The following is a 21,761-nucleotide window of genomic DNA, read 5'->3' as shown; positions in this document are numbered from 1 at the left end:
GGTTGCCCGGGATGATTTTATAAACATTTTGCCAGCCGATCAATAGCCGTATTGATCAGGCATTGTGAGAGTGATCCGTCTAAAACCCCCAGCAGCCTGCAGCTCTAAGAGAGGGAGGAGCGAGGGAAAGAGAGAGAGAGGCTGCAGAGAGGACGAGGAAAGGGAAAGAGAGAGAGGAAAGGAGAGAGAAGCTGCAGCCACAGAAGAGAGAGGTAGAGGGGAGAGAAGGGGAGATCTCACAGAGAGGCAGAAGGAGGCAGTGCTGAAGGTAAAGCAGATTGGTGTGGACCTAGAGAAGCGAGCAGAAGCAGCCATTGGGACTGCGTTAACATGCATTCTAATCGCTTTCTCGTTAAGCCGCGGAAGGGAGGGGTGACTAATGAGTCTCGCCGTAAGTATACAAAATAATTTACGGAGAGAGAGGAAGTGGGCGAGAGAGGTAACGTATAAACGAAACCAGGCGCAGGTTCGGCCTGGTGAGTAAATGAGCGTATGTGTGCGCAGGGGGAGGCGGAGGTGTGTAATCGCTGTGGGAGATGGTACGCGATTAATTCTGATTGCTTTGTAAATTTAATTATCATTTATTCTCTCTAGGAAAAGACGGGAACGGAGTCGCGTACCATAAAATTTACCTGCGAACGACTATACCCGATGACTTCTCGCTCATAAGGAGGCCTGCTAAATACGCCGGTGATCACTTCCGAAGGGAATTCATAATGAGAAAACGACATACCGAAAGCAGGTCCAATGCATTTGATAGCCTTGAGGATAAATGCGGGCCACTTTGAGGATTTTGGTGCCTGATCTTTTCGTAAACCCCAACTGTGCATCAATGGATCATGGGGGAACATTCAAAAAATGGGATATTACTCATTGGACGTGTACCAGTTCCTCATTATTGGAGTATACACACTTTTAACTTTCTACTGACTGAATATTTTTAAGCTTGAGCACATTTTGGACAAAAGTCTGGATAACAAACAGAACGGAGAACAATGGATGAGGAGAGGGCTGTTTAGAAAATCAGGCCTGTCTTGCCACTCAGTCACATGGCTCACCAGGGGGGATCAGACACAAGAGCCCAAGGGAGGCCTGTATTGATCCAGACCAAAGTGTATTTCGGCAGCACTGTGGTTATGCTCAGCTGATGTGATCAGGGCTGATTGAAGATCAGGCCTGGTCTTCAGGCCATAATGAAGAGAATTGATGCAGGATGTCGGACCACTGATCACCTATCAGCCCACAATCTAAAACCAAGTGAATGAAGCCCTGTCTCTATTTAGATGAATACCTTTGTGTAATGGAAATGTACACTTTAACACACACGTTCAAGGCGTACATCTCTGGCATGACACCATGCTGGCTGTAGTGTCCTAGTTGCCAACCAGCATTTTGAAACATGGATCTAAAAGAGATACAGTGGTATAAAAACCTATATTATGGAGTTGGAGACAACAGTGCATTGTGATTATGATTGAAACTTCTTCACCCAAAACTTCTGTCAATAAGTACTCAAGTTGTTCCAAACCCAAATAGACGAGTTATCTAGCAGAACATTCAAGCTTCTTTTCTCAATGCAATGAAAGTGAATGGATGGGAATCAGAGCTAATGTGGTCACCACTTTCAATGTATGGAGAAAAGCAGCTTGGATATTCTGTTAAATATCTCCTTTTGTGTCCCACACAAGAAAGAAAGTCATACAGGTTTGGAACGACATAAGGGTGCATTTTCATTTTTGTCTGAACTATCCCTTTAAGTGGTTACACAGACGCACCACAGGTTATTAGCATGATTATGTTATCTGTGCCTGATTCATTGCAGTAGGTGCTACATTAGAGAAACTGTGCTGTGGCTCAAAATACCAAAACACTTTACTTATACAACTAGACCTTAATAGCTTAAGTTTAGATTCAGGTTTAGGCTGTTAGTATCATCCACAGAACAATATATTATTGTGCAATTTTAATGTTGGGAATACAGTATATTTTTAGAGAAGCATGAAATGTATACTTTATATTAATTTATATAAAAAGAAACCAAATATTACATGCAAGCTTTATTTTTCATAAAATGTTTTTTTTAACTCAATGACCTCATCCTATAAGTAATCTGCAAAATGTCGTTCCACTTTAAGGAGCACAAGAAATGTACTTGTGAACAATGGGAGAAATAAAAAACAGAATTAATTGTGCAGAAATCCTTAACAAGTCAATAAATTACGGCAATTAGTAAAAACACAACGGAGATAGCTCCCTTGAGACTGTTGCAGAAAAGCTTCAAAACGAAGGGATCATTAGTAATCTGTGCTAATGCCACCATAAGCAAAGGAAAAAAAGACGGATAAATGAGGGAATTAAAAGACGAATAAGGGAACAGGGTGCAATAAACAAGGAAAAAGCAGAATAAGAAATGATTTTCACTTCCTTAGGCCAGTGTTGCAGCAGACAAATATGTCAGTGGGCCACAATAGACTATACGTGCACACCTGTGACTGTATGACTGTGTGAATCTGTGTGTGAGTAAAGTGATCAATAAGAGCCTGTGGCAGTGTGTGTCTGCCAGTATGTTAGCACTACATTACGACTGGATTACAGAGATTCCGTTGCAATGTGCGTGCGTAAGTCCTGCTGAGGGAGCGTTGGCCTGGCCCTGAGACAGGCAGTCTGCGGTCCACCTGTGTGTGTGTGTGTGTGTGTGTGTGTTAAGCCCGAACCAGCTGTAACAGTTCAGACTACTACTCATCGCAGCATTTCTGAACCGTCTGTTGTTATCTAAACACTGCGTAAAGACCTGAGAGGCCACTGTAAGTTTGTATACGAGTGTGTTTTTCCAGATCTGTCATTTTTGGAGTAGGACAGAGTCTGATCAGATCTCTAGTTTCGATTTGACACGTGAACCTGTGATGTGACGCTGTCACTCATGTCTTGCGTGTGGTCTAAGCGGGTGTAAAGACTCATGTTAGCCTCATTCACTCAGGTGCTGCTGGGAAATCTGTGTGAGTGGGCGTACGTACCGGCAGGCCACCGGAGATCCAGCAGTGTGCACCGTTCAAACACCGTCTCCCGTCACACAGCGGATCCAAACCTAGAACACAGACACGCAGAAATACAAAGAAAGACGTGTGAGACATAAAAGAAACAGATGCAATGCGACAGCATTAGGATTTTTCATTCTGAGCTTCTCAGAAGCACGAGTTTGTGTGCTTTCACATTTTCCGCACAAGCACGCAGTGCAGCCGATGCGCCCGGGCCTGGTCTAATTGTGCTATTACTAATTCATGTTTATTAATGCAGCGATGTGTGAAGGTGGCGGGGACAGATTGCTGCTGTTGCTGTGGTGCATGTTTGCATGCGCAACATCAGCTCGGGATACAAATAAGCGCATACACACACATGCACAAACACAGCTTGACTGCTTACCGCCGATGCCAGGTTGCATGTGTTTCTCAGGCCTGCTGGCATAGACAGTGGGTGAGCTAGCCGGAGGGTTGGAGGAGGGGCGGCTGATGGCCCCGTGCCAAGAGCCTCTCGTCCCCCTGTGCCCTTGGGCATCTGTTGTAGAGTTATTGTTTTCACTGGCACGCAATTAGTAACACTACACATTTATTTAGCCCTGCTCTAATGCTCCATAATTAGCTTCAGGCCCCAAACAAGCACAGCCTTTCCTGCTCACCCCGCCGCGGCAGTCGTGATTCAGCACAAGCGGGCCAGAAAAGTAGAAGAAAGCGCGAGAAAGAGAATTACTAGAGTTGCTAGCAGGGCCAGCTTGTGTGTTGGCTCAGCATTTCTTAAGAGCTCTTTAGGGGCCTGTTGGCTGAGCAGTGCGTGCGTACAGGGAGGAAAGGGCAAACACGGAGCGGTTACACTTTTATAGAATGCTTTGTGGAAAAACACCCCTGACACACACCTCAGCACTGCAGCCCTGTTTGTCACAGGGCCCAAGGGGCCGCACTGGCCTCTCACATGACTGTGAGCAATGACCTTCCAGGGCAGCAGTTTAAGAGAGTACAGCAACCCCACCTCCTCTCCTGTGCTGCTCTCTGGGAAATGGAGTCTCACACCAGCATACATATGGGCTGAAATGGAGATGAGAACATGAAACAGAGAGAAAAGTCAGACACATAAATAAAGTGCTCATATACTTGCGAGTAAATGCCATTCGATTTTCTGTTTAGTTTTACGATAACAGCATCTACGTAGTTACTGTAGTTAGATTTTGCAGTTTGTCATGAAATGGTCTCCACTAATCACCATTATAGAAATTACCAATAGAATTTGCCACTGGATTTTGCCAATAATTGCCAATCTTTTTTAAAGCATGAATTCGATTTGAATTGACACTCAATTGCATTAGAATGTTGGTAAAAAATATATATTAGATTTTGCCTGGAATTTCCATTCTTTGCAAGTAACATAACCAATGACTGTTGTTAAATTTTTTAATTTGTAATGAAATACTCTCCACTAATTACTTTTTTTCAAGAATTCTCATTAGATTTTACCAATAATTAGCATTTGATTTTTTTTCCATTTGATTTTTTTTATTAATTGTCATTGGATTTTGACCAAGTTTTGCCAATAATGAATTTTTTATTTATTTTTTCATGAATTCATTTGATTTAACATGTAATTGCCATTTGATTATTACAAGTAATATCCAGTAGATTTCACCAGGAATTTCTATTTGGTTATGCAATTACTTTTTTTCTTTTCTTTTTTTTTTTTACAAGAATAGGCATTCGATTTTTACCAATCATTAGCATTAGATTTTGCCATTTGATTTAGTCAATAATAGGCATTATATTTTATCAGGAATTGCCAATTGATTGTTACAATTTTATTTGGATTTTACAAATAACTGTAACCATATTCTGACAAGAATTGCCAATATTTCCATGAATCCTATTAGATAATTGACATTACATATAGTTTTGCCAACACTATTCATTAAATCTTTGCAAAGAATTACCTTCAGTGAGAGTAACTGCCATCTACTTTGGCTAGTATATCTACCATATAGATTGCTGATAAAAATACACAAAATAAATGTTATTGTTTTGTGGGTGTATATGTGTAATACTAAAATGCTGTGAAGAAAATAAATACAGCAATAACGTTATGTGCCTCAATTTTCCGCAGTGAAGCTGATGGCTCATGTGCAAATGTATATTGTTTATGGAAACAAAGGTCAAAACCAAGTTCAAGTCAATGTGCATACTGCATACATATTCATGCGCTGGCTATATCAATCTATTTCAGCTGAGGCTAGTGGGCGGAGCCCGCTGATGAGGTCAAAAGGGACACAGACACATGAATTTCAGAAGCACACATTCACAGCTGCATCGTACCTGGACGCACTCATTACAGAATAAGCAAATAAACCAAAAGGTTGACATACAATTCCAAAATGCAGGTCGTAAAACTGAATTTATAATGTTGTCATATGAAATTCATTCAAAGCATAAGCTATTTTCCCAGCTGCCTCCCATTCTGAAAAGACAATACTCAATGGAATCGAATTAAAGAAGTGCATTCTGTCTTATCAAAAGGGAAAGGTCCTTGTCCCGAGAAATCACATTCAGCAAAACTGACCTCTGACCCATTTCATTTTAGTATGACCGCCATTGTCCAGCAGAAAATTAGAAACGTGCTGCTATTGTCTGGTCCCGTGGTGAAGGCGTGGTTACGAAAAGATAAACGGAGAGTCTACAAAAGAGCAGACACTGGACCATTCAAGAATCTTAAACTGAAAGACTACATGCTACCTGACAGAGGCATTGGTCTGCTGAGCATGTGTGTGTGTGTTTATCTTTATGCTGTGTTTGGGAAATGGCTATGCAATTTTGCTTCATTTTGCAAAAAAGACTAGGTGTCCTTATGGTTACATTTGTGTTTCTACGATAAATTCAAAATAAAGAGAATGAATCATCGAAATTTGAGACACTCAAGTGCCAAGAAGGAAGGGAGAAAGGGGGATGTCTCCGGTCTCCATGGGCAACCAGGGTTATGCTGTCTTTTCTTGTAAACATAAGGAGAATAAGGACAATGCGTCTTTTGGTAACAAAGCCATTACATGTCAATGAGTGAAGAGGTGACATGGTTCCACACAGCTTCTCTGCATGGAAGCGCCCGGAATGCTCACTAACTCGCACACACACACACACGCCCATAAATATGCAGACGGATGTAATGTCCCTCTCTTCAATATAGATCTACAATAAAAAAAAACAGTAATGCATCAGTGCACGCATTCAAAATCTGAATATATAAAAACTAAATTTACTGAAACAGCAGGGTATCAGACTTCCCGTCTCACATATGTATCTCCCAAAAATATGTGAATATATTAGTCATATTTTTGGGTATTCAAAAGGCTAAGTACTGTCCGTTCGAATGCACATGTGCTAGATGTGAGGGGGCACAGGATGCAGACGTTTTAAATGTTATATTTCCATGATTGCTTCTCGTTCCCCATTTCCTGTCTATTGTGAGGGTGCAGGAGGCATTGTGTGGAGCGTCTGTGCGTGCGCGGGGCGGGTCGGTTCAGAAAGGACATCCCCCTGGGATCTCAGAGCAGCCCCATCTTTTATTAATCAGAGGCCCCTGCGCCACACTCCACGCTTATCACATTTAACAGCCTCGGATGGAGATGCGGCTCTGGGTGGGGTGCCTCCGCTCGAGCCATCTAGAACGTGTGTATATGGGATGGGGGGGTTTGGGTGCGGACCCATCATGCACCTCCATCACCCAGCTATTGGGCTGAATCACAATACAGCAAATTACCTTCTGCTGACAAGAAAAAATGAGCAGGTCTTCTGTATGGGGGGAAAAAAAGGATTGCCAAGAAGAGGTGACACATTGATTGCTTAGTATGCGTATCCTGCGGGCAACGGGGTTCGCAGTCTTCCTCTTCTATATAAATGTAGAAGCAGGGGAACAGAGCAGGTGGAGTGGAGGAGAAATTGAAATGCCATGTTAGATTGGAGGGTCTGCTCTCAAACTGGGCGGCCCGACCAACAAATGCACAAACACAAAGGTCTTGGGCGAGCGGATGAAAAGGTAAGGTCCGTGTCATGCACACAAGGCTCTAAGATGTCGTCCCAACACCCTTCCCTTTGCCTTGTTCGTCCTCTTTCACCCCCCCTCCCCTCCTCCCCTCCTCGTCTCATGTATGTCGTAGCTCAGATGAATCAGTGTCAGCGGTGTTGAGAGCACTTACTGTCAACCCCAGCGCCCCGGGCCACGCCACTGATGGACACAAACTATAAAATATCACCCCCCTGGGGAGACATTGTTCAAACTCTCCCCCACAGCCCTGAGGTGAAGAGCTCACTCTCTCTTTCTCGAACTCACTTTCTCTCGGCCTGTGCATCTGGTTTTGGATGACTTACATGTAGATTCTCGTGGCCATTAAACCAAAAATGCAGTTTCTTTGGGACTGGGCTATTGAGATACAGCGGTGCGGCTCGAACCCTGTCAAATTGTCGGACTTCTTTGTGCTGCTCCACGCTGGAGCCTGGTTAAATGACACAACAGGAATCGTAGATCTGAGACCTCTGACAGCTGAAGACTAGAAGACAAAAGCAGAAATCTTGATGTCCACTCCAGGTTTAAATAATGTAGCAGGGTGCATGCTGGGATTGCCATCAATCCCAGTCTCTGATGATGGCACTTATTTCAGCTGATAAGTGGAATAGAAAGCGAGAGGGAGCCGAGGCAGACTGGAAAAGGGGGGGATGCAGGGAGGGGAAAGGAGAGAAACGCCCCCCAAAACTACTCCTCTAGTCTACATGGGTCATTGGGCTTCAACTCTGCTTTTTGCATTTACAAGGTCAACAACCAAAACACTTTCTCTGTTGAAGTGTGCATGCTTCTATATGAATGTGTGAATAAATGTGTTTAAGGGTCAATGACATGACCCTAGTTATCATTAAAATGACTTTTTGCATTAAAGATGCAATTCAAATTGCATATTTTGGGGGGGCATCGTTAACGCAGGGACTCTCAGGAGGCCTACAAGTCATTTCTGGAAGAGAGACCCTCAAAACGGGAAGCAGTTCGTCGCACTCGACATGAACGGCCATAGTAGAAGTAGATATCATAATTATATTTTTGAAGAAAAAAAAATGTAATAATAATAAAGTATTTCCTAAACATCCCTGTAAATATGTTAATTTATCTCTAATATTAGTTCTGATGCAACAGAAAGCCACGCTTCCTTCAAAACACGTGAACAGCCATAGCAGAGCCTGCAAAATGTCATAAGAGACAGCGTTAAATTACCTCGTGTCTCAAAGAACATAATATTACAATTATAATGAATGTAAACAACTTGCAGAGCTCTTACTTGTACCACCAGAATCCTGCAGATTCATTTTAGCGTTGATAGTGTTGACATAGTCTGAGGAGGTGAACAGCTTCGGGTAGAACGTCACAGGTTGCCATCTCGTAATTACGGTTATGACGTGAACGCAGCATAAGCTCGTTGTTTTGGTTCAGGAGGAACTGTAAAGGCGGCTGCTGTTTGTTGTTGGCGCTCGGCAGAGATGGGACCAAGTCACACATGTGCAAGTCTCAAGTAAGTCTCAAGTCTTAACCTTCAAGTCTCAAGTAAGTCCCAAGTATTTTTTTCCAGGGCAAGTCAAGTCAAGTCACAGGCTATGTCAAGTCAATTCAAGTCAAGTCCTGTAGTAGGTCAAGTCAAGTCCAAGTCAAGTCACCTTATTATTGTAATTTTACCTGCAGAATTTGATCTATGGGCGTCAGTTTGGTTTGAAATGAACAGAGGCGCATTCGGAAGTGCATTTGGGTACAATGACGCATTCATGCCGCCCATTCGCACATACAGCTCAACTAACGTGTTATACGTTATATATCGTTATACAGGTGTTTAAACAACAAAACACACCCACTTCCACATATTTGACAATCGGAATATCAGTGTTTCATGTTATAGCTAATACATTTGTGAACATTTTGAATAAAACAGGAAAAATGACATAAAAGCAGATCATCATTCATTCAGCGCTGTGTTGTGGTTGCGCTGTGTCACGTGACAAGCAATGACGCGTCACCATGGAAACATTAAAGTGAGTGACAGGTTCTAAATAACGGTCGTTTAGAAAACCTCACGCTGGGGGATCAGTTAGAATAGTTTAAACTTACTTGTGAAAGGGTAAATGGCTACTTTAGCTATTATTACATTAGCTAACTACCAACTAACCAGATAACATTAACAAATTGACATGCACTTACTGGGCAGAATGGCTCTTCAAATGACGGACGGAATTGGAGGTTGTCGTCTGGCTGTCCGCAATTTTAATGTTGCATGTGTTGCAAATCGCTGTTCGTCTTTTGCCATCTTGTGAATAATTCTTGAAGCCGAAAGCGATGACCCTCGGTACCCCTCCGGCTGACATTTTGATGTGATGTCTAAGTGGGCGTGGTGTGCGAGAGGGCATGACTGATGATAGTGTCGTGATCCAGTCATGACAACGCTATTCTCAGCCTGCGCTCCAGCTGGATCAACGTTTTAAAAAATGTTTTTTATATATATTTTATATTCAAACTGAAACCATGATGTGATTAACACTCAAGTCATTCAAGTCATCGTGTCTCAAGTCAAGTCAAGTCCCAAGTCTTTAACTTCCAAGTCTGAGTCAAGTCTCAAGTATTTTATTTTATGTCAAGTCAAGTCACAAGTCATAAAAATAGCGACTCGAGTCGACTCGAGTCCAAGTCACAAGTCCCCATGTCTGGCGCTCGGTGACTGTCTGTCTACAACTCTGCATAGCTTTACAGAACGCGCTGATGACGTGTGATGTCTGCGCGAGCAGGTGTGTGTAGGTATGGAAATACACATGCTGACAGGCGGATAGGATATCGTATCATTGCATTCAGACCGAAAGCAATGATTGGACGAACATTTTTTGGTCCTGAGACTTCCACAGACGATATATGTAAATTTTTAAATATTTCGACCACTTCTGTTATTGATTGCTATCAGGATGTGAAGAGAGTTTCAACCAGAATCACAAAAAGTGCCTACCCTACCTTTAAATATTGACAGTTGATTTCTAGTTCCCTGGAAAACTGACTGTCGCCACTTGACTTATTGAATCAAGCCATATTAGCAGGAAAACGTCAGAAAGATTAGTGTGCATTAAGAAGCTGGCAACAGCTACTGGCAATGCATTATATTGTGTGTGTGTGTGTGTGTGTGTGTGTGTGTGTGTTGGGGAAACTGCTCTAATTGGACCTGTTTACTGCACTGGCACACAGAGAGTTCTGGGTTTAGGTCTCGAGTGGGCGGGAGGAGGCGAACACTCTAAATGCACTGGATCACGAGCAAGTCACTGATTGCAATTTCTTCCTCTCTTTCCTTTCCCTTTTCTTTCTTCCCTTCTGATCATCCTGGTTTAGTAGTCTCACAGGAGCACATCTATCTAACGGTAATGTGAGAGTCAAGCCGAACTACATAACAAGCTAACTTGTCCAAAAGTCCTCATTACACATAAACATTACATAACTAAATGCAAGCCATCAATAGTTAGATGCTTAAAAAAAAACGGAAGGTTAATTCTTCAATCTATAATGAGTCGCTCAGGAAGTCTCTATTGGGTTTATTTCAGCAAGTATGAGGATATACAGAGAACAGCCATAAATAACAAATATTACATTTTTTGAAAAGAAAACCTTCAGTGTAATTGGCAAAATCTTTTAGTGCATCTTAAAAGTTTTCTTATTGATATTTAGATATATATACTCACACACACTCGCGCACAAAAATGTGAGCATAATTATCCTAAATGTGAACAGTTTCAAAAATGTTCCACAAACGATTTAGAAAATGTCCGCATTCACAAAATGTTCTTAAATGCAGTGCTATGTGTTCAAGCGCATCAGCTCCACCAACAGAATACGCAGATATCTCCAGAAAAACTACGCACTCATCTCGCACTCACCAACAATGGCCAAGGAAATACAAGCATGCTCTCGAAAGAAGGCAGTTTCTGTACAACATACACTGTAAAAAATGATCGTGATTTTAACGGTAAAAGACTACAGTAAAATGCTACAGTGCAAAACTGTTAATTGGTTAACAGAAAGTTTCCCTACTATATACGGTAAATAACTGTGATAGATCTAACGGTACATTTAATGTAATTTTACTGTAAAATACCGTTAAATTTACAGTTTTTGAAAGTGAAAAAAGAACAACTCATTGTATAATTTACAGGGAAAAACCGTAAATTGACATTCCCACAATTCCCTGCATGACACTTCACATTTGATTTATTTTTGTTGAAATAACTATGTTTCTTCTTAGTTTTCTTAGTTCTTTTCTAATCAGTTATGTACATTAGGGTTTTATGTTACATTTAATGTTGTTAAATTAATGTTTATTGCATTTTTAAAATTTCATGTGTGTTACCATGATGGTGTTTAATGTTTGTGCGAATAACACTGTGCAGCTTCAATATAATAGTATTAACTCTCTTGTGGAAAATTGCTTGTGATAAGCTTTGATTTATCATGTGACTCTCATCACTACTGTGATGGTTGTTGGTTGTCAGTGTATTACAATGGTACAAAACAGATATTAATACTTCAATAGGTTGGTAAATTATCATTATATCAGATAATGAATTACGGTTTATTACTGTAAATTTTAAGTTAAAGGCACACTGTGGAACTTTTCAACCTTTATAATATATTACCAAAACCCATTGAGATGGTACATCGACTTACAATAGGTTGAATGACACGTCTGCCGAAGCCTGAAGGTGTCTGTATCGCTTTTACTAGCACTACGTAACTTCGGGTTTCGGGTAGGAACCCGAGCACAAAAAGAACTATAAAATTCGACCGCTTTACGGCATACGTCACTTCCCTCACCACCCCAACTTCCTCAAATTCTAACGTGAGAGCTCAACTCGCGTTTGATTGCCGGCGTCTGTATGTTGTCGTCATGGCTGAATCAACAGCTACTCGGAAGAAAGCGAAGAAAGCAAAGATTTTGTCAGAGGAGACCAAAAAAAGAAAAAGGGAGAGTTTAAAATAAACATCGGTATAAAAGTGTATATATAATGTAATATTTACTGCGAATTCGTGTAACAAAACTGATATAAGTCACAACATACTGCCGTATACAAATGTAAATGTGTTTTTTTCCTTTCAGCTCATATATGTTTGTGTAAAAGAAAAAAACAAACTGAAGACTACAAATAACGGTAGTATGTAGTGAGTTATATCAGTTTTGTTACACGATTTCCCGACTACTCGATTTCATCTCCAACCCATTGCAAAGAGATCCTGAAGACGTTAATTGTTTGCTTCAGGTGTGTTTGATTAGGGTTGGAGATGAACTGTGCAGGACAGACGATCGGCAGGAGCAGGATTGGGCAACCCTTGTCAATGCGACTTACCTGATCAGACATTGTTTTCTGCGTATGCTACTTTTATTCAATTTGTTTTCTTTATAGGATTTCTATTATTAATCTTATATTTATATTATTATTTTGGTCAGTAGTGAATCGATTAACTTTCTCCAACATACAAATCAAATGCCGTCTGCACACACATAAAGACACGGGAGGTTGACCGGTTGACTGTTTGTTGACTTTTGCGACAATGCTGCGGCGCTTGTGGCCTCTAGGGGCACTAGACGTGAAAATTACAGGTCGAGCGCACCCTAGTGGCCAAAAATTCCACAGTGTGCCTTTAAGTCTGTAAAACCAAAAACGTTGATACCGTATTTTTGACGGTAAAGTTCTGGTAACCACAGCTGCCAGTTTTTTTCCGTAAAAACAACAGGATTTTTTTTACAGTGTATTTGTATAGGCATTTATTTATTTTTTTATTTTTTCAGGAAAACATTAACCCTTAAACACATACCTTAGGGTCTTTATTGGCCCGGGACGTCATTCACTGCCCTCGCCCTCATTAACTGTTTTACAGTTAGACATTAACCTTTTTAGTATTCCTCAATCTATTCATTATTAATAATATGACATGAAAGAAAAGTGTATAGGGTCGCTAGTGACCAGAGGTATGTAATAGTGTAAGTATATATCATTTAATTTCTGATGACTCAATAAGTTCAATTCACCTTTTTTCCTGAAGGTAGCAATGTCTGATATGCAGCAATGATGTGATGTTTCACTCATAATTATCGCAGGCATTAAACAAAAGAATACTCAAGTATCATCAGCAAAACTTGAAATGGCTCAGCAATTTACTGCAGGGCAAGTTCTGAACGCAATCAAATATTAGTGTCACCGTCACTTGATGGTGGATCTGGTGACGAAGCTTGACATTGAAAATGATAGTTTTGAGAATATGTTTGAGATGGCGAATATGAGCTACTGTAGATGCTGGTTGTACTGGAGAAATGAACGATGACAGTGATGAAAGCATCTGATCAGATTTAATCCTTTCAAGTTCCATAAGGTAACAAAATATGCTTTATTTTATTATTTTGTAATTGTTTTTACAACATCAGGAGAGTTTTATAACATTGTGGCAGTTAGATTTAGGGTTAGATTTAGATCCGGGGTCGGTAAAGACCCGAATAGTTAATAATGATAGGCGAAACATTCATGCATTTAAGGGTTAATATAAATTAGTTAATTTTAGTGATGCAATTGTTAAAAAGCTGTTCAAATGTTGTGCATTCGCATATTTAATTGCTTATTTATCTTACATTTTTTTAAACAATGTTTAATTAAATAAATCACTTGTATAAAAGCGGCAAAAAGTTTGTACGCATGCTCTTCCATTGGCACAGCCATCGATTTTTACCACTATAAATAACAGTTTGTTCCTCGCTTTTGATGTAGGATAAAATCCATGACATTTAGGATCACTCCAATAATACATTGTATTGTACAATGTACACCTGTCATCAATGAGCCCCCTGATTCTCATTGCATGAAGATGTCGTGAATGTTATAGGGTGAACGGAGATGATGGTGGTTGCCTCTGCATCAGTAGGCTACACAAGGCTGGAGGACACAAGTGTCAGCTGTGACTAGTGATGTCTGCGGTAAGTGTGTGTGTAGGTTAAGGCAGGTAATGTGAGCAATGGGTGTGAATGCTGAGTGATGCCGCTCCTCTAGGTGACCTTTCTACCTGTAACCCAAACGTCTGCTATAACCACCGTCCTCCATGTGCCGGGGCCCGTGGCGACTCGACACTGGGGCCGGCGCCCAGAGACTCATCCATAATTCCTGATGAGCGTAATGCCATCTCCACTTCATAATTATGTGCTATTCCTCCACCTCCAGCTCAGCCAATGAGACCAGCAGTCGCACACTGCCCTAATGAGCTGTTTCGGCGTTCAGGGTGGGTATGGACTGCAGAAATGAGCGGAACGGTAAAAGCAGAGTAGGACTTTTAGAAAAAATGGGAGATAAAACGTTGTAATGTAGAAAGGCTGAGGTTGAGGCTGGGAGAGGTTTACTAGTAAAAAAAAAAAAAAATAGCCATAAAAATCTAATAAATATCCCGCAGCATTCTTAATGGCGGCCATTTTCCGAACACTATTATTAGTCATTTTTTTGATTCCGTTCTGGCAGCGGGCCACGCACAGGCTCATAACAAAGTGGCGACCTAATGTGTCGCGAAGCGGTTCAAGAGGTGGACGGCGGAGGCCAGGCGGAAGAGCCGCTCTCTGTAAAGACCTGACACAACAGAGAAAAAGAGGGCCATTAAAATCAGACTCCCTAATAAATGCAGCGCCACTAAAAAATAATGGTCGGCTTGTCATGAGGGTCAGTCTCGTTTGCGAGCTCCGCGCAACCTTATTCTCCGCGTTAATTTTCCGTTCCCGGGGTGGCGTCAGCCTCCACGGATACAAACACACTGCGTACGAGTGTAAATAACAATATCCTGCTTCTCATCTGTAAATGGTCAATTAGTACAGACACTTTTTGTTTTAAATGTTCCATCTTTTATTGCTATTGAAATGTCAGAGTCTTATTTAGCTGTGAGATGAATAATAAATAAGGCGTAATTACGGTCCTAAACGAGCTGCATGGGTCAGTCTCTCTCTCTCTCCCTAATTAGATCTTGTAATTAGTTTTTCTGATAGATCAGGGAGGTCTGAGGGGCCCTAGTAAGTGCGTGAGGGGTGAGACAACTTTGTACAGCCCCCCGTGTGCTGTTCATTAATGCCATAGCTGTGGGTGAAGCTCTTTTATGACCCCCTCCTCCCCTTCCCGCAAAGACATGACCAACCAGAGCTCATTTATAGCCTCAAATATGATTTTAGCTACTAATGGTGACAGTGTGTTGCTTTTTGCAAGACTAGCTATGCAAAAATACACAGTAAAAAAAGAGTTTTAGAAGTTGTAAATAAAACGAAGATTACTGAAATACGTTTTGCGAGGTAAGGTAACACTTTGGTGACGTAGTTACATGTTACTACATGTAATTACTATAGTAATAACAGTAAAGTATGCATAATTACAATTCACTAATCCTAAACCAGACCCTAACCGTAACTGGTAACACTTTATTTTACAGTGTCATTGTTACATATAATTACTGTAGTAATAACTATAAATTATGCATAGTTACATGCAATTAACCCTCAACCAAACCAAACCCTCATCCTAATCCTAACTCAAAAGTAAGTACATGTAGTTAATTATTATTACTCAGTACTTAAATTTATAATTACACTGTAATATCGACACCTTAAAGGGATACTCCACTTTTTTTGGAAATAGGCTCATTTTACAACTCCCCAGAGTTAAACTGTTGAGTTTTACCGTTTTTGAATCCATTCAGCTGATCTCCGGTTCTGGCGGTACCACTTTTAGCATAGCTTAGCATACATCATTGAAGTGGACAAGACCATTAGCATTTAAAAAAAAAAAATGACCAAAGAGTTTCAATATTTTTCCTATTTAAAACTTACATTACATCGTGCACTAAGACCGACGGAAAATGAAAAGTTGCGATTTTCTAGGCTGATATGGCTAGGAACTATACTCTCATTCCTGCGTAATAATCAAGAAACTTTACTGCCGTACCATGAGAGCAGCAGGCGTAATGATATGACGCAGCGGCTGAAAATAGTTCCGTTGTGTTAACGGAAGGTATAGCCTATTTCCAGGCGCTAATGGTCTTGTCCACTCCAATGATGTATGCTAAGCTATGCTAAAAGTGGTACCGCCAGAACCGGAGATCGGCTGAATGGATTCAAAAACGGTAAAACTCAACAGTTTAACTCTGGGGGAGTTGTAAAATGAGCCTATTTCCAAAAAAAGTGGAGTATCCCTTTAAAATAAAGTGTAAAATTAACAAAGTGTAACCAATACTATTTCAGTCTTTCAACTTAAAATTTTTAAGGCTAATTTACTTACGTTTCTTTGTAATTATTTCAGAAATTAAAGTGAAAATGTATAGCCTCTAATCTGATTTTAGCTATTGATGTTGAAGGTGTAATGCTTTTTGCAAAACTATCTCCAAATGTTACATTCAATTTGCACATTTTTCTGAAGAAAATGTTTGCCCATGCAAACCATGCTGCCTCAATGTTAAGCGGTTTGCCGGGGTAGTTGCCAGGTTGGTTTTTAGCACGTTGCTATGCAGTTGTTAGGGTGTTAAGGATGGCTTCTCACGATCCACTCTTAAAGGTATCACACATGAACGCCATCATCAAGTCATAACTTCCTGTGGGAAACTCTGGACTTTCTTTAAGCCCCAAACTTTTAGAGCTGATGAGTGAGTAAATGAAAGAATCAGGTCAGAAGCTATATTTATTGACCATGATACATTGTTATTGTGTATATTGACAGAATCATGAATGGATAACGGTTTTTACGTTTATTTGTTTGTTTAAGAAGGGTGATGTGATTCGAATGACTGCATAAAATTAAATTTTGTAATGCAGGAATAAATTACATTTTAAAATATATTAATACCAAAGAATATACTTCAGTACTGTATTTCTAATCAAATAAATGCAGCCTTGGTGAGCTTAAGAGTATTCTTCCAAACTTTTGACCGGTAGTGTAGTTGTTTAGTTTTGTGAACTAAAAATAGCAGGAAAATGATAAAAAAATATATATATATTTAGCTGTATTTTGGGGAAACTTGACCAAACCACATTTCCCATCAATCTCTGTGCCAGAAAAAAAAACGTTGTCCCTCCTTTTTTTTCTGTATTAATGCTAAAAAGCTTCCCTCTTTTTCACTTTTCAAAGACAATACAATATTTGATATAATAATATGTTAGTATTTACACTAAAACACTTGAAGAGGGTAACTTGTCACAGATTAATATTAAATGTACCTCGACAGCAGCAAAGGTGTTTTGCAATACAACATGAACACAATAAGTACACTGTACCTAATCTTTTTTTTTGACTATAGCATTTAAAGACACCTAAAATAAAGTGGGACCATTGTCATTTTTTAAAATATATATTATTATATTTATAGATGCACTAAATTTTTTAGTACATGCACTTCCAATGTACTTACAGTGTACTTACCCACAAAAGTACTGAGTAATGTAAGGTAATGGGTTAATAAAGTGCTACCATTATTATATTATATTATTATAATATTGTTTTGTATTAACACCTAAAAGTTTCTTGTCTTTGTCCAGAAATGATAAAGAAAATGACTAAATTATGACTAATTACTCTGACTAAAATTATGGATGGAGAAATGTAAGCAGGAACTTCCTTGGAGGACTTGAATGCAAAATGAATAGTTTGTGTAAAGGGCTTTCAAAAGCTAAAGTATAACTAATAGTAAAAGTGACGAGTGTATTTGGAAGAACTCTTAACAAGCTGATAGTTGAAGAGAAATTAAGCGCATAGTCATAGAAACGGAGACAAACAGGACACACATTGAGATGCATGAAGGAAGTATTAGGCAGACAAAGAAATAGAAAGGCAAAAAGACAATTAACTTGAGAGCCCTAGGTCAACAGCACTAACTAAACGTGTCCTGCTGTGGGAAATAAAACAGCGAGACGCACGGCGGTGGCGGTGGCTTTATACGGATCTGGTCTGGGCTGGTAAAAATGTCTGCCCAGTTCTAATTATAGAAAGCCTTACACACTTCAAGAAGACACACACATACAACCCCCCCCCCCCCCCAACACCTTTCCCTTTCCCCCCTTTCTCTCTCTCTTTGCACCTCTCTGTTGGCCAGGCTACACTAGACATCTCTCCCTAATCAGCAGGCTCGCCGCACAGACCCGTTGCCATAGTAATATGCTGGCTGGTCGACATGGCAACCGCTCTGAGGTCCACTATTAAAATGATGAGAGAGGGAGCGAGAGAGACTGTCCAAGATATGAGCGAAGAAGGGAAAACGGCAAAGAAAAACGAACAGGAGAAGAGGGGATTCGTGGGGAGGGAACGGAGGAACGCCGCACACGCCATTGTGTTCGTTACATCCTGATACAATGTGTCGAAACAATGCCATTAAGCTAATGCATGACGTCAGTGGATTTACAGCGAGCACATATAAATTCATACACATGAGACATGCCTGTGCACTCTCCTCTTAATCTAGAGAAAGGGATCGTAAACTAATATAGCGTTTTATTTCGCTGCTTAGGTCATTATTGCCTGTATACTTCAGACACACCTGTATGAATTAATATTTATGAAAGATAAAGCGTTTTTTATGGACTGCAGGACCATTATCATTATAAGCCGCCATATATGGGTGATCAAAATGACGTGACGGTTGCTGGTCTCAAAGTCACCATCAAAATCATTAAATCAGACTTAAAGAAACAGCTAAAGAAAGAATGAAGTTAAATACAAAGTCTTAAGTCTAATAAGGTCTTAAGTACACAATAAATGATTATTTTTAAACTTGAAATGAGAATTTTTTAAAATATATATTTATATAAATACACATAAATAGATTTTTCTTGTTATAAAAATTTGAATTTACAATTTTGTATTTCAAGTTTTTAATTTTTTACTATTGCAATACTTAATATCAAGTTAAAAAAATAATTGTGTTTATAAAATAAGCATTTACTGTATCATTTTATTTATATTAAGAACTTGAAGGGTTAGTTCCCCCCCAAAAAGAAAATACTGTCATTAATTACTCACCGTCATGTCGTTCCAAACCCGTAAGACTTTCATTCATTTTCGGAACACAAGTGAAGATCTTTTTGATGAAATCTGAGAGCTTTATATCCCTCGTTTGACAGCTACGCAACTGAAACTTTGATGCTTTAAAAAGTTCATAATGGGATCGTAAAACTACTATTAAAGGTGCTCTATGTAACTTTTCTACTAAAATGAATCCTTTTTTTATTGCCTGTGTGTGAAGGGGTTGTAATCACACATTAAAATGATCCACTTGTCGAGTTTTGCTATTACCTCTGAAGGCCAGTATTCCTATTTCTATGTGAAGTCTCCGGGTCGGATTTACCGCGAAATCCAACGGATGTGACGTGCATGCGCGCTCCCGAGCCTCTCTCCTTATATACAGTCTATTGTAGACGGTCAGGGAGTTACGTCCGGTTAAAGGCGCACGTTTTTCGGCTTATATCTCAGTCAATCTTTGATCAATATTCCCAAGACTCTAATCGTTCGTAGTGCTGGACGGGGCCTTTCGAACAAGCCCACCCCCGAGGTCCAACTCGCCCGGCTCCCCGAGTTATAGCCGTTCGAAATCGGGGGTCCCAGCGAACGCGATCCGGTAGGGGGCATCCTCGAGGCCCGCCACTCTAGCGTTCGGGCAAGGGTTCCCCTGGGACCTCCTCCCCCGAATTTGAGCTCTCTGGGTCTTTGCGTTCCAGAGATACGAGCGATTTTCTTCTGAGATCGTGACGTCACCGGCGTCCGCAATTTTGCAGCGCGCCCGATGGTTTTCTGCTAATATCTCCGCGAAAACACCACCAAAAACTATGGACCTTATATGATTCTTTTCAGCTTGACTAGATGGTCCCAACGAGCTCGGTGCTCGCCGAATCCGTCAAGTATTCGCCGAGATATTTGCGTAATAGACGGTATTGTCTATGAGTTCGAGCACGAGCGCTCTTGTAAAATTTGGTTGCAATCTGAAACATCACCACTAGAGGCCGCTAAAAGTTACGTAGAGCACCTTTAAGTGGTTTAGTCCAAATTTTCTGAAGAGACTCGACTAACTAGAACTAGAATGTTTGTCATATTTCCCGAAAAGTGTATGTCTACTTAATTGAAGCAGCGGAACATACTAAAATGATTAAATATTTATCATATTTTATGAGAAATTCGGTTGATTTTGAATTTTTACACATGTGGGACCAGCAAACATAAAACAAAGTCCAAAAAAGTTTTTTTGAAAAAAGAAAAAAAGTCAATTTGAACAGAACATGACGTTTAATTCATCAGGGTATCCGTCTGACTTCCTCTTTTTCCAACTCTTTGTTTATCTGTCTGTCTCTGTCCCTCTGCATCCTGTCTTATCTTCCTCTCCCTCTTCTATACCGGTTCCACTCATTCACTTTCTCTCCCCTTCTGTCCGGTCGTGTCTATCTCTTCCTCATAAAAGTCATGTCACAATGAGTGGATGCCAGTCGGGCTTCAAACACACTCAGGCAGTTTGTGTCAGCGCACGTGACATTCCAGACAGGGTCTGTCTCATTGAGCCGGGTTTTATGAACGATGTCTCATTGATGTCCCTCTGTCCTCTCACATTACCACACTAGTGCACCATTCACTGACAATTACAATGAGTTTAAACAGAGTAAGAAAGTGCGTCATTCTCTTAATGCAATTACAGGATGTGTACGCACAGAAAACACACACACAAACATGTATTTGTGTGCTACAGGGTAAGAGAGCAAGTGGAAAATGTTCATTTATCATGCATCGTGTCACAGGCCTACCCTCACCCAGTCTGACACTGGAACGAAAGTTAAGTTCATCAAGACAACCTATATGTAGAAATACAGTATTTGGACCCTTCACTTAAAATGATTTTTTTTAAAAATGTTTTATTTAAAAAAAGAGAGGAAAAGCAGACTAGAAATTCAATTCATAATTCATAGGGAAATTGCAATTTTGATATATCTTCATGCATCCATCAGACTGTTTACACTGTCAGACATTAGCATATGATGTAAATAGGTCATTTTTCCTTAGTTTTCTATATAATTTTTTTCTGCTTTTGGTTTAGAAACATTAAATTAAGCACTAAGTTTTGAGCATCATAGTGGTAATAATGACACCAAACAGAGAGAGTAACTTTTCACAGAGGAAATAATTTTTTTGCAAATTAGTGTGTTGAAATTGGATTGCAATATATGAAGTGGTTTGCAGAATAATTTTGAATTGGATTGCAAAACTTCTAAACATCTAAATATGATGCATGCTGGTAAATATCATTAAGCTTGCGTTTAAAGGGACTTGGTAGGAGGTACTTTGGTGCTCCAAATGAAGTGTACTTGGCTTGAAAAGTCTAAAAATCATTGATGTAATGCAACAATACATAATGTTTCCAAATACTTTTTAGGGTCACACACAAATTTTGACCTGCGTTTCCATTCAAAACTTCCAGTGATGGTTCTTTAGGGCCGTTTGGAATCTTTCTTAAATTTCAGACTGTAAGCGTGCCTCACTTCATTCACAGTCCGAATCCAGCAATAACCAGTGCTGGCTGAACAATTAAAATGGTACGAGACTCAGGCCGCATGGCCAATTTCAGATATGAGCTTTCAGGTTTCAGCTTTCGTTTCTGCTCTGACATTCGCAAGACCAGCCGAACGCTGTGAGTGTGTGTTA

The 21,761-nt window shown here is 40.1% G+C and overlaps 1 protein-coding gene across 1 annotated transcript in view; it reads right to left on the bottom strand.

Moving 5' to 3' along the window:
* The window catches only part of zfhx3b (zinc finger homeobox 3b), a 243,566-nt gene that overhangs the window by 191,785 nt on the left and 30,020 nt on the right, over positions 1-21,761 (bottom strand). Inside the window, exon 3 of the mRNA XM_056265742.1 lies at positions 3,015-3,085. The gene's annotated coding sequence lies outside the window, so the exon portion shown is untranslated. The remainder of the gene's footprint in view (positions 1-3,014; positions 3,086-21,761) is intronic.

This window comes from Rhinichthys klamathensis, unplaced genomic scaffold (assembly GCF_029890125.1).
Source record: "Rhinichthys klamathensis goyatoka isolate OS25496 unplaced genomic scaffold, OSU_Roscu_1.1 h1tg000240l_1, whole genome shotgun sequence".
Lineage (NCBI taxonomy): Eukaryota > Metazoa > Chordata > Actinopteri > Cypriniformes > Leuciscidae > Rhinichthys > Rhinichthys klamathensis.
Note: the sequence above shows the minus strand (reverse complement) of the source record. Positions and strands in the feature narration are given on the sequence as shown.